Source organism: Schistocerca serialis, chromosome 2 (genome assembly GCF_023864345.2).
Source record: "Schistocerca serialis cubense isolate TAMUIC-IGC-003099 chromosome 2, iqSchSeri2.2, whole genome shotgun sequence".
In the NCBI taxonomy this organism is placed as follows: domain Eukaryota; kingdom Metazoa; phylum Arthropoda; class Insecta; order Orthoptera; family Acrididae; genus Schistocerca; species Schistocerca serialis.
In genome coordinates, this window is record NC_064639.1 from 971,848,562 (window position 1) to 971,865,527 (window position 16,966).

Consider the following 16,966-nt stretch of genomic DNA (forward strand, 5'->3'; position numbering starts at 1 on the left):
AACGGAATAGCAAAGTTACACTAACCATCCATCTGGCTGACATTTGGCGCCATCTATGAACTATTTAGTAAATAAGAGGAACAATATACCTGTTATGATGTTTAAATACAGGGAGAAAAATAATAAAAAGATAAAAACATTTAAATCAAATCAATTCTAATAGTTGCATATAGAATGTGCCTTCTTGTGTCTTATAAATAATTTTTGAAAAAGGTTTTACCCATCTGACGTTACTTAGATACTTAAGGAATAAAACAATTGTCTCACAAGGAGTGAACCTGGAAATTTTCTTACATATATTTTCTATATTTACTAACAAACGTGAAACAAGTCGGACAGCAATGTAAAGAATTTTACTTATGTTTTATTTCATATACGGCAACGGCCTTACCGCAGTGGACACACCGGTTCCCGTGAGATCACCGAAGTTAAGCGCTGTCGGGCGTGGTCGGCACTTGGATGGGTGACCATCCAGGCCGTTATGCGCTGTTGCCGTTTTTCGGGGTGCACTCAGCCTCGTAATGCCAATTGAGGAGCTACTCGACCGAATAGGAGCGGCTTCGGTCAAGAATACCATCATAACGACCGGGAGAGCAGTGTGTTGACTTCATGCCCCTCCTATCCGCATCCTCCAACGAGGATGACACGGCGGACGGATGGTCCCGGTAGGCTACTCGTGGCCTGAAGACGGAGTGCTTTTTATTTTATATAATTCCCATGTAAATTTGAAGTGTTTTACTTCACTTAAATATTCTATACGTAGTTCATTTAGAGGGCGCCATACAACCAACTGATGTGTTCTCCACATAGCCTACCTTCTTTATACAGTAGTATTCAAAGAACTGTGACTGACGCCCGAACAACAGGGACTTACATGCACTGACAAGGGAACCTCTCCATCGCAGCCCCCTCAGATTTAGTTATAAGTTGGCACAGGGATAGGCCATGAAAAACTGAACACAGATCAATCGAGAAAACAGGAAGAAGTTGTGTGGAACTATGAAAAAATAAGCAAAATATACAAACTGAGTAGTCCACAAACTGAGTAGTCCATGTGCAATGTATGCAACATTTAGGAGAGTGCCAGCTTACGAGCGCCGTGGTCCCGTGGTTAGCGTGAGCAGCTGCGGAACGACAGGTCCTCGGTTCGAATCTTCTCTCGAGAGAAAAGTTTAATTTTTTATTTTCAGACAATTATCAAAGTTCAGGCCCTCACACATAATCAACTTCGCTCTCCAAAATTCCAGGGCATGTTCAGATTTGCTTGGACATATGCACAATTTTACGGTCTACACACGGAAATATTTGAAAACGTAAAAAACATTTGTTTTGACAGAGCACAGGGAAAACTGTGCGACTGTGAAACCGTTGCATTCATTTGTTGCAGTTTATGTGACAAACTCTTGTGTTTTCCTCAGTTTTTTGGGAGTGATTATCACATCCACAAGAAAACCTAAATCGGGCAAGGTAGAAGAATCTTTTTACCCATTCGCCTAGTGTGCAAGTTAGGTGGGTCGACAACATATTCCTGTCATGTGACGCACATGCCGTCACCAGTGTCGTATAGAATATATCAGACGTGTTTTCCTGTGGAGGAATCGGTTGACCTATCAACTTGCGATCAAATGTTTTCGGTTCCCATTGGAGAGGCACGTCCTTTCGTCTACTAATCGCACGGTTTTGCGGTGCGGTCGCAAAACACAGACACTAAACTTATTACAGTGAACAGAGACGTCAAGGAACGAACGGTCAGATCGTAACTTTGCGAAAATAAAGAAAGTAAAACTTTCACTTGAGGGAGGATTCGAACCCAAGACCTCTCATTCCGCAGTTACTCACTAAACACGGGACCACGGCGCTCCGCAGCTAATATTGTCCCTAATGTTGCATATCTTGCACATGGACTACTCAGTTTGTATATTTTGCTTATTTTTTCATAGTTCCACACAACTTCTTCCTGTTTTCTCTATTGATCTGTGTTCAGTTTTTCAAGGCCTATCCACTGTGTAAATTTATAACTAAATCTGAGGGGGGTGCGATGGGGAGGTTCCCTTGTGAGAATAGAAAATAGTGCTATGTGATATACAAGCCATATAAGTTGTACCATTAGTTGTAACTTTTTATTGTATCATCTGTCTATGTACTTCTTGTATTTTTAGCACTGAGAATAGATAGGTACTAGCCGAAATCTGGATTTGAGTAATAAAATCTAAAAAAGGACGACTGATTGCTGCACTCTATAATTTATAACTCACATAACAGTCGCTGAGTGCACCCAGTTTCCGAATGGAAGGTAACACTGACAGATGTCACTAAGACAAACAGTCACGGATACAATCAAAGACAATGCCATGTCAGAGATAAAACTCTAGTATATGCTAGCAATTGCAGTATCAATCTACTACGAGATACTTTATACTATTTGGTCCCCAGTAAACACTGTACATTATGAGCTAGGTCGTGAAATTCCATATGTACAAACGTAATACATCAAGAAATGTTACACTGGCAGCCTTTGTAATCTAAAATACATCATAACTGCCGAAAATAAATCAGCTTAAACCGTAGAAAACAATTTAATGACATCAAAACACCAGATAAAGGGACACTGTAGAAATTTTGTATATTACAAAACATCGTAATTGCCGAAAAATAAGTCAGCTAGAATATATTATTCGGCTAGGATGTTGTTATGTTAACAGATAATAACAAATTAGCGTATACTAGTAGGTAAACATCACCTCACAAAATGATGCATCCTAAAATTTCATGTACAGTGTGAGTAAAAAAGATAGCCATCCTCACATAGTACCCTACACCAAAACCTATTATCGCAGTAGCATGTATTTCTCTCGAACATAGAGGGTAATTCCGCACACCGAATGGAAGATCTGGATGGGGGTGGGGGTAGCAGTAAGGGGGGGGGGGATTGGAACTTTCTAGACAGTAGACATTTTATGATGAATGTGAGTATAGAACACTCTACAGAGAAAGCAGAAGGAAACAGTACTAATTGCCCTAAAGAGGGGAACGATCAGCTGATAGAACGATAGGGATAAACAGTCAAATACACCTACAGCTTAAATAGTGACATAAATAACTTAATTTTAGTGAGATTCTGAACAGGTGGGAATAGAGGGGTAGACGGAAATTGGTAAAAGAAATTATCAATATTACAGACCACCTCTAAGGACGGCGGTCGAGACCTAACCAAATAAACGAATGCAAGGTGTAGGAACACAGGGGCTGTACTGGGTCGGGAATGGATCTGAGGCTCTTGCCTAACCAAAAGAAAACCTGGATGTGAAGCAGGAAACAAAAAATTACAATAGAACCTGTGCCACTCAGTCAGATGAAGGCCAGATATATATATATTATTTTTTATTATTCCCTTTTAAGAGAGCGATTGTACTTGAGTAGTCATGATTTCTTCTTTCTTCATTCTCCCCAAATTCTCTTCATATGTTCACTGTGTTCTCTGCGCGGGAAGCGAGAACGCTATGGCAAGACCACTAGCTGCGTACGATATGTGCATGTACAGAGTTATATTAACATCCGACCATCTTATGGGTGCTTCACTTTTTTGTGAGGCAGTATAATTTGGTGTAGATTATGTTAAATAAATACCTATTCAATAAGTACAGGGTTATTACAAATGATTGAAGCAATTTCACAGCTCTACAATAACTTTATTGTTTGAGATATTTTCACAATGCTTTGCACACACATACAAAAACTCAAAAAGTTTTTTTAGGCATTCACAAATGTTCGATATGTGCCCCTTTAGTGATTCGGCAGACATCAAGCCGATAATAAAGTCCCTCCCACACTCGGCGCAGCATGTCCCCATCAATGAGTTCGAAAGCATCGTTGATGCGAGCTCGCAGTTCTGGCAAGTTTCTTGGTAGAGGAGCTTTAAACACTGAATCTTTCACATAACCCCACAGAAAGAAATCGCATGGGGTTAAGTCAGGAGAGCATGGAGGCCATGACATGAATTGCTGATCATGATCTCCACCACGACCGATCCATCGGTTTTCCAATCTCCTGTTTAAGAAATGCCGAACATCTTGATGGAAGTGCGGTGGAGCACCATCCTGTTGAAAGATGAAGTCGGCGCTGTCGGTCTCCAGTTGTGGCATGAGCCAATTTTCCAGCATGTCCAGATACACGTGTCCTGTAACGTTTTCTCGCAGAAGAAAGAGGGGCCGTTAACTTTAAACTGTGAGATTGCACAAAACACGTTAACTTTTGGTGAATTGCGAATTTGCTGCACGAATGCGTGAGGATTCTCTACCGCCCAGATTCGCACATTGTGTCTGTTCACTTCACCATTAAGAAAAAATGTTGCTTCATCACTGAAAACAAGTTTCGCACTGAACGCATCCTCTTCCATGAGCTGTTGCAACCGCGCCGAAAATTCAAAGCGTTTGACTTTGTCATTGGGTGTCAGGGCTTGTAGCAATTGTAAACGGTAAGGCTTCTGCTTTAGCCTTTTCCGTAAGATTTTCCAAACCGTCGGCTGTGGAACGTTTAGCTCCCTGCTTGCTTTATTCGTCGACTTCCGCGCGCTACGCGTGAAACTTGCCCGCACGCGTTCAACCGTTTCTTCGCTCACTGCAGGCCGACCCGTTGATTTCCCCTTACAGAGGCATCCCGAAGCTTTAAACTGCGCATACCATCGCAGAATGGAGTTAGCAGTTGGTGGATCTTTGTTGAACTTCGTCCTGAAGTGTCGTTGCACTGTTATGACCGACTGATGTGAGTGCATTTCAAGCACGACATACGCTTGCTCGGCTCCTGTCGCCATTTTGTCTCACTGCGCTCTCGAGCGCTCTGGCGGCAGAAACCTGAAGTGCGGCTTCAGCCGAACAAAACTTTATGAGTTTTTCTACGTATCTGTAGTGTGTCGTGACCATTTGTCAATGAATGGAGCTACAGTGAATTTATGAAATCGCTTCAATCATTTGTAATAGCCCTGTATATCTTTATGTTGCTGTAGAAAGAAAATTATTCTCAAGAGAAAGATTTCTTCCTGCCAGTCCATGTTTGTTATGTGAGAGTACTCACACGCGGATGTGAATACCACCATACGCCAATGATGCTACTTTCACTTTGCGATAAAGTATGGAAACATAAAGAGAGTCTGACCAAGATATACATTCATTACTGTGACACAGCAGCAAGGTAGTGCGCACTGGCAAATGTTTTAGTAGGGAGTCTGGTTTGTGACAGGTTACAAAAATCAGGAAGGGTAAATGAAGGGGCTAGTGGGGGAGGGGGGGGGGGCTGTGGTGGAGGGGGCAGAAGAACAAGGAGGAAAAATGCTTAAACGAACGGAAGGTACTACTCACTGTATGAAACATTGAAACATGTACTTCTGTAGTAACGCAACTGACAGTAGCCTGCAACACATCTGTTAGAATAGGAAGGGCATGCTGAAAGGTCTCTGTTGGATTCCTTTCATGTTTGATTTCTTAAATCTGTTGTCATTTATGGAATAAATTCCTCTTCTAAATTTACTGTGGCGTTTCTGACTATCTGGGAGAAGACTGAGTAGTGGAACGTGTTACTTTTACACGTAAACAAGAACGATCTGACACACTACTACACTTTAAAACACAGTTTATATGTAATTCATGTCACACAGTCTCATACGGAACCTACATCCGCTTTCTGTTATGTACTGTATATGATAAGATACTGTCATCCCCCTTCCCTTCTGTGTGAGAGGATGAATGATCAAATGTGTTTGTAGTTGCATGCTTGAGGGTAGCAGACAAGGCTGTCTGCTAGAGAACAGTAGGACCAACGTCGGAACAGGTAGCTACGCTTCCTAAAAGCAAAGGGTTTCTATCCTTAGTGTGGTCCTGTCCGTCCGTTGTCATGTTGGTATAGGAAGCTGCCCCTCTGGCCACTTCCGTTGGTCTTTGTGAGCCACCCTGCAGGAAGCACGCTGGGCGGTAGGCAGTGGCAGTCTGGCGGTGGCGAGCGTCTGAAGTGGTAAGATCTCCGGCTAAGCGCGTGTCTGCTAAGTCCATAGGACAATGGATTTGTTAAGTTCAGCCTAACTGAAAATTTAATCATCTTTATCTCGGGTTTAGCTCTAAAATATCTAAGGTTATCTTAAATTGCAGCGTAGTGTAATTCTCGTGTGAAGTTCAGATTATTTTGGGGTAGTTGGTTTGTCATTACTTTGCGAGTAAAGTGGAAACTCGTGTTGATCAGTAACTCTAACTAAGTTCATCAATCTTAAATGTGAATGCTTGTGTGATTATAACGTCTCGTCTGGACAATATTTTACAATATAGCAACTTTTCTTTATGCTTTTCTTTATGTTCAACCCACGTGGAGTGTACTTTGCGAGACCAGTACCACGTGCTTATATAACTGTTTGACCCATCAGGTTAATAGTAAGACGTTAGTAACCAGTTCAAGGTTTTGCTTTTGTCAATTGCTTTTCGATCTAATGTATTTTAATTATCAAAATTATTGTGGAGTTGTACGCTTTGTGTAAACCAAATTGACCACGTGGAGCATGTGGTGTAATCATCAAAGTAGCCCTCAGCTATTCTTTTTGCGAAGACTTCTCAAAGAGTTAATATGAATTTAGTATACCAGTGTGTGGTAATTACATGACGGACAGGATTGTGGTATGAACGTAATTTCTTTGGGTATAAAAACTGAATCTGTTGGTTGTGGTTAATTTCTTCTTGCTTATGTTTCAATGTTCTTCGTGAGTTATTTTATGAATGCAGTGTCGTATGCAGTCTCCCAATCTTGGCTCCATATTTTATGTGTTCCGTAAGATTACAATCTCACATTTTTCAATCGTAAATAAGGCACCAGCTCAGTTATAACTCACGTATAATATGCTGAAATTTCAATGAACAATCTTAAAATAAATTTCCAAATATAAACTGATTTCTTTCTTTTTATTTAAATTCTCTTTTTATGTATATATATTACCGGTTTTGTATGACTATTAAAAGATTATTATTAATGTTAGTCTGCTTGGTAAATCTAGACTAAATATCTGATGAAACAGTTGCCCAGTAATCCACGGTTAACGTCCCCAGACAGATCACAGCTTTTAACCCACTTTCATTGTCAATTAGCACCGATATCAGCATACCAAAATTAAAGTTACAACATTACACAGCAGCTAAGAAAATTAATGTAGCAATATTACACATGGCGACCCTGTTCTGTGATTCCGCTAGACTCTGGAATCTCTGAAACGTTAGATTGCGAGCGTGTTATATTCTTAATTTTTTTTCCTACAGCGCTCAAACAACTTCTGTGTTGTTTCCGAGCAGACTTTCAAAAGGTTCACGGCGTTGTTGATCGGCGTTGCGTTGTTTGTCTTGTTTTGTTTTTTATATTTGTGTGTGTTATATGTCTGTGTCTATTTTATTCTCGCTTGTAAATTCCACTGTTTCGATCAAAGATAAAAATTTGTTTTGCGTGTGAAAAAGTGTGTATTAGGTTGGGTATCTTTCGTGTGACTGTCGTAATTTTTGGGGGACACATTTATTGTGATTAGTGTGTTGCGTACTGAGTATAAATTGCACTAATGCAAACACGTAACCAAGCTAAAAGTAAGCAATCCAACAACTTAAGCAACATGGACCAAGGGGATAATTTGATTTCCAATATTAACGCGTCGGGCGGTTCCGAAAATGCAATGGGGAATACTTCAGACGAAATGCAAAACAGCACGAACGGGCTCACAGCAGAGCCAGAAATCAATTTGCCTCCAACTAACCAAATTGATTTAGCAGAACTCATGAAAGCCTTATTGCAACAAAATAAAGAAAACACAGAGAAATCGATCCGCGAGCTAGGGGAACAAATGACGCAGAAATCAGAAAAATCGTTCGAACAAATGACGCAGAAATCAGAAAAATCGTTCGAACAAATGACGCAGAAATCAGAAAAATCGTTCCGAGAACAAAAAGAATCATCCGAAAAATCGATCCGAGAGCTAGCCGAACAAATAGACGAAAAACTAATCCAGCAGACAAATAAAGTCGACAAGTCGATGCAGAGAGTGTCCGATGATATCTCACAAAGAATAAACAATCTGGCAAGTGAGATAAAAAGCGATATTATGAAAGAATTAGGCCGTACATTTGAACAAATCGATGATCGTCTGCAAGCCTTAGAACAGAGCAAGCGGAGGGGCGATGCCGAATCTAAAGAAAGCGAAGAACGGCTACTTAGGAATTTCCAAGAGCTGAGGGAAGAATGCCAAAGGGAGCACCAGCAGGTACTCTCGAGGGTCCAAGAGGCAGAAACGCATTGTCCCACGTCCGTTAGCAACACAATAGCGGACAACAGTTTAGCGATCCACGCGTTGGAACAGCAAGTAGAACAATTGAAGCAGACTGGGGCGGAGGACAAGAGACAAATAGATGATAAGATTGCGGCATTAGCGGACACTGTAGGCACGATGAAGCTGACGGAAAGCGAGAACAATACTACACCGGTAGCGGCCGCAGAGACCGAAGAAGTGCGTTCGCTTCTGAGATTTCAGAAGGGACAATTCGAAGTGAACAGGCAACACAAGGCTGTAACAGGCGAATTACAAGAACGCGTGGCGCATCTGGAAAACCGCATGGCGTGTGATTCCGAACTCGCCAATAGCACTAAAAATAGCCGTACGAACAGTGCAGAGAGGGACTCCGGCCACGAGGGAGATTTTGACGACAGGGAAGAATGTAATTTGAGGGGCAGACATGAGAAAAATAGAAACATTCAAGGGCCTCGACAGGAGGAAATGCGGGGATTTGATTTCAAACATTTCCTTACGGTAAGAAAGTTTGAGATATTCCGAAATTCGCAAAAAGGAATACATCCACGAGCATGGCTCGAGCAATTTGAGTTCTGTCTTCCTCCCGACTGGGCAAGTTCACATAAGATAGAATATATGTGTGGCTATTTGGAAGGCGAACCGGCGATTCGCATGAGGTCGGCAGCGCGTCACTGCAACTCCACTCGGGAGTTTCGACAAGCCTTTCTCTCCGCCTATTGGTCGGAAGCGGCACAAGATAGGGTCAAACATGGCATAATTATGCTGCCAAATTTGAACCAGTCTGGTTTCGGCAGCCCTGCACGCCTATTCGACCACATGCTGCAGGCAAATCAATTTTTATACGACCCATACGGGCCTGCGGAACTAATTAGGATATGCATCACCAAATTGCCGATGCACTTGCGGCACGTCATTCTTGCGGGACGATGCAAAGAGGACGTGGAAACGTTTAAGACGCTTCTCCAAGAATTGGAATACAATACAGCAGAATGCCCGCCTAATCAGGCACAAAGTTATTACGGGGCACAGCAGCGCGACCGCAGTCGTGGCCGTATTACTAATCAACGGCGTGACTGGTCGTCGCGACGGGAACGAAACAATAATCGGGACCGGCCGTATAGAAACTGGGGTAACAGTCGCGAACACAGGTGGAACAACGGAAATGATCGAGGACGTGGACAGAATCGTGAACGCTACAGGTACGGCAACCAGAATCGATACTACGGTGAACACGGTGGGAATAGGACTATAGGCGGAGCACCTCATGATGTTGAAATTCGGCCAGCTAACCCTAGACATAATCCAACAAATGGAAATGAACAAAACCGGCAATGACAAACGATCAGCGCAGAAGGCGCCCAATCGGAAACAATGAACGACATGGCAAAGGAGTGCATACGGTATATAGAGAGGGAAGATATTAGAGAGGATTTGTTGCAAGAAACTACGAGTACTAAAATTTCGGGAGTAAATCCAGTCGTGACAGTTGCAGTAAACGAAATATGTTTTAAGTGTGTCATTGACACTGGAAGCCCTTTCTCGATAGTGAGCGAGGCAGCATTTCAAAAATGCGAAGGGACTGGCACTTGGCCCGTTTTTCAAGTGCGAGGAATTAAGGTGAAGGGCGCAATCTACGGTAAGAGCATAGAAATCCGAAGGCAAACTCGGCTTAATTTCACCTGCCAGGGAAGAGAGTTTGAGTACAACTTCTTTGTGCTCCCAATGCTGAATGTGGCAATGATTTTAGGAAATGACTTCATGAATGCCCACCATGCAGTAATTGACATGGGTGGAGGAGTAATGACAGTTCAAGTTGGGGATCAGCCAATTTGTTTAGAATTTGATGAATGCATATTACGTGCCGAGTCAGAAATTAGTTGCCTAAAATTTCAAGCTCAAACCGAGTCGCAACCCAGACTGGAGCTACTCGTGAACTATATAAGTGAGTCGTGCTCTCCGTCTGGTGAGCAGGGGAAAGATGTTGCGTTTGCTGATGCACTGAAAAAGAGCATCGCGGGTGTCAGAACCACGGACAGGGAAAAGGAGAAATTGTATTGTCTACTTAGGAATCATGAACGGGTATTTTCTGAGACTCCGGGGGCTATTAAGGGTTTTACGTACCAATTCAGAGTACGTGACCATCAGAAGTTTTCTGTTAGACCATACCCTATTCCCGTGGCGTATAAAGCCCAGGTGGAGAAGGAAATAAACAAGATGTTAGAACAAGGAATAATTGAGCGGGCAGTAAGCTCGTACAACTCACCCTTGCTTGTCGTGCCAAAACGCGACAACTCAGTTCGTTTGGTGCTAGACTCGAGACAGATAAACACAATTATTATGTCGGAAACGGACAGGCCTGAGAGCCTTGAGGAACTCTTACAACGTTTCCACGGGGTAAAGGTACTATCATCTGTCGACCTCCGTTCGAGTTTTTGGCAAATCGTGCTACACCCATCTTGCAGATTATATACAGCGTTCCTGTGTTACGGAAATTGTTTCCAATTCCGGCGTCTCCCGTTCGGACTAAACGTCTCATCAGCTGCTTTTATAAGGGGATTAAATAGCATTTTACCTGATGATCTGAAACAGCGAGTGACAATTTACGTGGATGACATATTAATTGCGGAAAAGTCGTGGGAGGACCATAATGACGTTCTGAACAGACTACTGGATGTTTTTGAGAAGGCAGGTGTAACAGTCAACTTAGATAAGTCACAGTTCGGACGAGAGAACATAAAATTCTTAGGCCATATTGTCTCAGCAAATGGAATACAACCTGACCCGGAGAAAATTGCGGCGATAGCGGAGTGTGCAATGCCGACAAATAAAAAACAGTTGCGAGCATTCTTAGGCCTGTGTAATTTTTATAAGCGATTTATAAATTTTAGTGTACTTGGTACACCCCGTCTATGTGGTCTAACAGGGAAGAACGCTTTGTGGGTCTGGGATCAAGAGGCACAGGATGAATTTTATAAATTGAAAAAGGCATTGGTAGAGGCTCCCATCCTCGTGCATCCCGACCTGACACAAGAATTCTGTTTAATGACGGACAGTTCCTTGTCAGGATTAGGTGCGGTACTGTTTCAAACGGAAGGAAATGATGATATTACAACTTGGAAAACAATCTCGTTTGGGAGCAGGGTGCTCTCTCGATGTGAAAAAAATTATTCCGTGACGGAACTCGAAGCACTCGCGATAGTTTGGGCATTCTCAAAATTTAGGTATTTTTTATTTGGGAGGACCACCAAGGTGTACACTGACCATCGTGCACTCCAATTTCTGATGAGCACAAAAATCACGCATGGGAGACTAGGACGCTGGGCACTATACCTACAGGAATATAACTTCACTGTAGAATACATTCCTGGACAGAAAAATGTAATTGCTGACGCTTTATCGCGCATTCCTATAGGTTTGGTTCACACAGAAGAAAGGGAACTCGGTGAAAATAATTTTAGCATCCTATACTTACAGAATGTAGCGTTCGAGAATTTTGTTACCACCTCTTTAGGAAGTATAGCGGACGAACAGGATAAGGACGCAGTATTGAAAGATATAAAGAAGAAGTGGGAGGACAAGGAGAATGTAGGAATACGCCAGTACTACTTAGTGCGCAATAGAATATTATTCAAGAAACGAGCCCCGGACGACTCCAGATGGGTGTTGGTGATTCCGGAGGAACTCGTAAACAAAATTATATGGTACATACATTTGAGTTATGGTCACTTTGGAGCACAGAAATGTTGTGAAAAACTGAAAGAGACATGCTATTTTAATAACATGCTACGGCGTATTCGTGGTGTACTTAGAGTGTGCGGACCTTGTCAGCGAGCAAAGGCGGCCACAGTGACTTATGCTGCATCATTGCACCCGATAATACCAAGCAAACTTTGTGACCTCGCGGCCGTCGATCTATTTGGGCCACTAATACGATCTAAAGCAGGTTTTGCATATGTTTTCGTAGCGGTAGAGCTAACCTCCAAGTTTGTGTGTCTGACTCCGTTGAAGCGAGCCACAGGAAGGGCAGTGGCAACTGCATTTGCAAAGCAGTTTCTGCATGAAGTTGGGAGCGTGAAAAGGGTTATCTCGGATAATGGACCACAATTTAGATCGCAATACTGGCAGCGGATGCTTCGAAGAAAAAGAATTAAACCTATATATATATCTCTCTTTCACCCCAGCTCGAACCCCAGTGAGCGTATTATGCGTGAATTAGGAAAATTATGTAGGTTATACTGCAGTCGTGATCACCGATCGTGGGACATACACCTAAAAGGATTTCAGAACATAATTAATGAGTTGCCTAATACGTCAACAAAGCTTCCGCCAATCACTGTGCTAAAAAACAAGGAGCCCCCAAGCAAAATCAAAGAGGTGGTGCCTTGGCCACTAGAGCCGAGACTACGCCGGAACGCAATTGTTGACTTAGCTTTACGCAACATCAAGCGTGCAGCAGAAGCCAGAGTCAAGGCGTATAAGAAACACGTGAGAAAAACAGTGTTTCATGTAGGACAAAAAGTTCTTATCAGATCACACAAGCTGTCTAACAAACGGTCAGGTGTCTGCAAGAAATTTTTTAATCTCTTTAACGGCCCGTATCGGATAAGGAAGATTCCCCATGAAAACGCCATAGAAGTGGAAACTCTTCGATCGAAGAAATCAAAAGGGCTACACCATGTGTCAAACGTAAAACCATACATTGAGTAGAAAGGGCAGTGAGAAGTAGAGAGGACGCTGAAGAGAATGAATTGATTAGTTTAAATTTCTGACATGCATTTTGAATAATATGTTGGTAAAAATTAATGATAAAGATGTTTTTATGTGATTGATTGAAGTGATGTTGTTAATTTGTTTTCTTTCCTTGTGCAATTAGGATTTAGTTTGATTCAAACGTAAAGATAAAAGGTTTCCTTGTGAACGAGTGGAATGCTGTTTTTTTTTTGTGTGTGTGTAAATTGAAAAGAGCCGCTCCTGAGAGAAGCAAGATCTGTGTTGAATTAATGCAAAACTCAGGGGAATATCCGATCTGTGGGTATTATGGGTCTGGCAAACCCAGGTCCCCAGCTGTTAGTAGCCTTGTTTCCGATTTTCTGCTTTCAGTGCTACTATCTATCTATTACTATTCTGTAACTGTCAGTATAAATGAGGATCTCTTACTATAGTATGCGTGCTGTATGAATATTTTAAGATAGGAGAACTCTGAGAAAGGAATGAGTAAGTTTGGAATCTTGAAAACAGGATGCGATAATACGATTGTTGAACCATTGGCTTCCAGTATGCGATGATATGTTAATATTGATGATATATGTCTTTTTTGTTCTTTATAGCTGAGTACGGAAAGTGCTGTCTGTGGATTTCGTAAGTAGATTGATTCCCTTCAAGGTGAAAGAAGAATTGTGGTTTGTGTAATTTACGTCGCCCTGAAGTATTGTTGTGGCAGTCAAATACGAGCAGTTTTCCAGCAAATGGAGAATGGAACGGAAATGTGGATCCTTTTTGTAGTCTTCACTGATGTTGAGCCAGAGCCTAAAAAAATTATTCTGCGTTAATACTCGTCCTAGAAAAGCGACGTTTATGTATTTTTGCTGATGCTGTGAGCATTACAGCTTACCGTTTTCGCTGGTGCGGGATGCAATGCAGCCTATATGATTTGTACTGAGGAAAATTCCCTCTTGAAGGTAGAGGATGATTAAATAATTTTGATTATGGGAACGAAGGAAAGCTTGGTTTAAGGTAATAAGGATGAAGGAAAACATTTGTCATTTAAACTACAGGCGGATTCGGATCTTTTGTGTCTGTTGTGAGTTCAACATGTTAAGATGAAACTGTTTTACAGAATAGAGGTGACCACAATTTTGCCATTCATGAGAAATGAGTCCAGAATAACCACCTCAGGCGAAATAACTGATTTGGAAGCGAAAGGTAACTTAAAGTAGGGACGAAATGGGTAAGAAAATGTAGTATAACCTATATAATTAAAATATTTTTACCGTTCTCAGAGCCATCTGTGTGATTAATTCTTGTGATAACGTAATTTTAGATGAAATTTTCTTACTGTTTTATGTGTGAATATATAAGTATGATAAATGTATAATTGCGAGTCTCTTTTCAGGTGTGCGAACTGGTATAAATGTTTTGGTGTGTAAATAACCATTGTTCTTTTTACTGTGTATGTTTAAGGAAAGTTTCTCCATATTTATCATGTGACAAGACGTATGCCGCGAGCGTCAAGAAGAGGACGAATCAGAACAATGTTGTAGTGGTATATACACGGTGTTGAAATAGCATTGAAGTAGCTTATTGGCTTAACTAGTAGTGGATAGAAGTAGAATACTGAGTAATGCATGTTTATGGGTAGTTAGTTTGTAGAATAGACAACAGGTGTGCATGTATGTGTGTGTAAATAACATGTGAACCCTATGCTGTCCTGACCTATACTTGCACAAGGCATAATCCTGTTCATTTTAGTGAATTAATAAGTAGCATTGGATTTATTAAAACGTAAGTGAACCACATTAGTGATGTGGATTTAAATATTATATTGTCAGCTCATTTAATTTTTTATTTTTTTTACATTGTAAAGTCATTTCACTTTTATTTTTTTTATATTGTCAAGTCATTTAAATTTTATTTTATATTGTCGATTCATCTAATTATTTTTGTAAAAAAAAAAATAAAAAAAAATTAAGTCTCACTTTGTTCTTAAAAATTGTGAAAGACAATACTAAGTGGTATTATGTATGACATTGTGTAATCACATAAGGATGATGAAAAATTTCTGTGAATGCAGTTGAGAACGTGAAAGCGAACCGGCAAAACTCTTAAGAGACAGCGGGAGCAGCCGGACTGGTTGTAAACTGGCGGGTTTCCCAGCAGGACACGCTGTCAGCCCGGCCACTTCGGGAGCGCGGCCGACGACAAAAGAAGGTACGCGGCAAACACTTTCCCTTGCACCTGGAGCTAATGGGCGGCCGCCCCGGGCGACCCTTCCTCGAGGCGATGACCTGAGATGGGCGAGCGGTCCACCGCGCGGAAATTCATCTGCTGGCAACGCACCACACGCACGCGACCGTGACGAGACGGCCGCGGAGAAACAACACAAGGGGCGTGGAGCCTTTTGACAGGTACTGCCCAGAGAAACTTGCAGACGTCAACGACGCCTATCGACATTTCCTGACGGATGCCTACTGTCAAGCGACAGTAAATCATGGTTCGATGTTCTCTGGTCGCTAAGAGTGGCACAAAAGAAGAGCCATTAAGTGTCATCCTTGCCCAGGAATATCAAACCGGCGAGTCAATTGAGGATAACTCAAGAATGTAACAACACAAAGGGCGTGGAGCCTTTTGACACATACTGTCCAGAGAAACTGGCAGACTTCAACGACGCCTATCAACATCTCCTGACGGATGCCCACTGTCAAGCGACAGTAAATCATGGTTCGATGTTCTCTGGTCGCTAAGGGTGGCACAAAAGAAGAGCCATTAAGTGCCATCCTTGCCCAGGAATATCAACCTGGCGTGTCAATCGAGGATACCGCACGAATTTGACAACACAAACATGGAACCAAATCGAGATGTACGTGACACAGACCACCAAGAGAAACTTCATGAGAGGGCAGAGACGGCGGGATTGCACGCAACAGATGGACAAAAATCCCTACTGACAGCTGCGGCGACGCACCCCCTTCCCCTCCCCTTATATTGTGCCTCGGAACAGTGGAACTAATGAGTGTATCAGTGAACAGTGATTATACGGTTCTTAGTTCAATGCATATACGTGTGTTTCTGTCACAGAAACTTTGACTCGTGTGTTTTGCAGGGATTCGATTTATTGGTGTTACTAGACTGACTCTTGTATTTTGCAGGTGTTCTATGTATTAATTTTTTTTAGACTTTGACTCTCGTATTTTGCAGGTGTTTTATTTATTGTTTATTTTAGACTTTGACTCTTGTATTTTGCAGGTGTTTTATTTATTGGTGTTTTTTATTAGATATTGACTATTGTACTGTTTTATTGATCAATGTTTGTTCTTGTGTGATGTATTAGATTTGTGTTATTTTGTTTCGTAAATTCATTCATGTGGCATTGCTTCGTTTATCAGTCAGATTGCTATTCATTCTCATTGGACTGTGATCGATTAGCCTTTGCATGGGGCATATTTATTGTGAGGAACCCCTTAAGGGTAACAATCACATAATTAATTGTGTTTTCAGTATAATGACACAGTGCTCATTGTTTGCTAACTAACTGAAATATAGTAGAGTGATTAAATTAATGCCACATAGTTATGTTAATTCTACAAATTATTAGTTTTATAAGATATAGAATTTTTTTTGCGATAACCACTTTGTAAAACATGTTTTTTTTCTTATCAATTTTTGCTTTTGCGGATTGTGCATTGTAATGTTCTGCTTTATAATACTGATTTTATTTCATGTTCTTTTTTAATTGCTTTGGCACCTTTGCTATTTTCATAAATTTTGCTTGTTAATAAACAGTCATAAATTTGCCTGTGATCAGTTGGCTCTTGCAATGAGCAAATACTGGTGAACTCCATAAGGGTAACAACCAGAAATTGTTTTCATATTAATGACACAGGAACCATTGTTTTTACTTGCTGACCGAATTAGGTCTACACTATCTTTTAA

The 16,966-nt window shown here is 41.4% G+C and overlaps 1 protein-coding gene and 1 pseudogene across 1 annotated transcript in view; both read left to right on the plus strand.

Moving 5' to 3' along the window:
* The window catches only part of LOC126456560 (carboxypeptidase B-like), a 247,576-nt gene that overhangs the window by 45,387 nt on the left and 185,223 nt on the right, over window positions 1-16,966 (plus strand). The window lies entirely within an intron of this gene.
* LOC126459729 (5S ribosomal RNA) lies at window positions 378-495 on the plus strand (annotated as a pseudogene).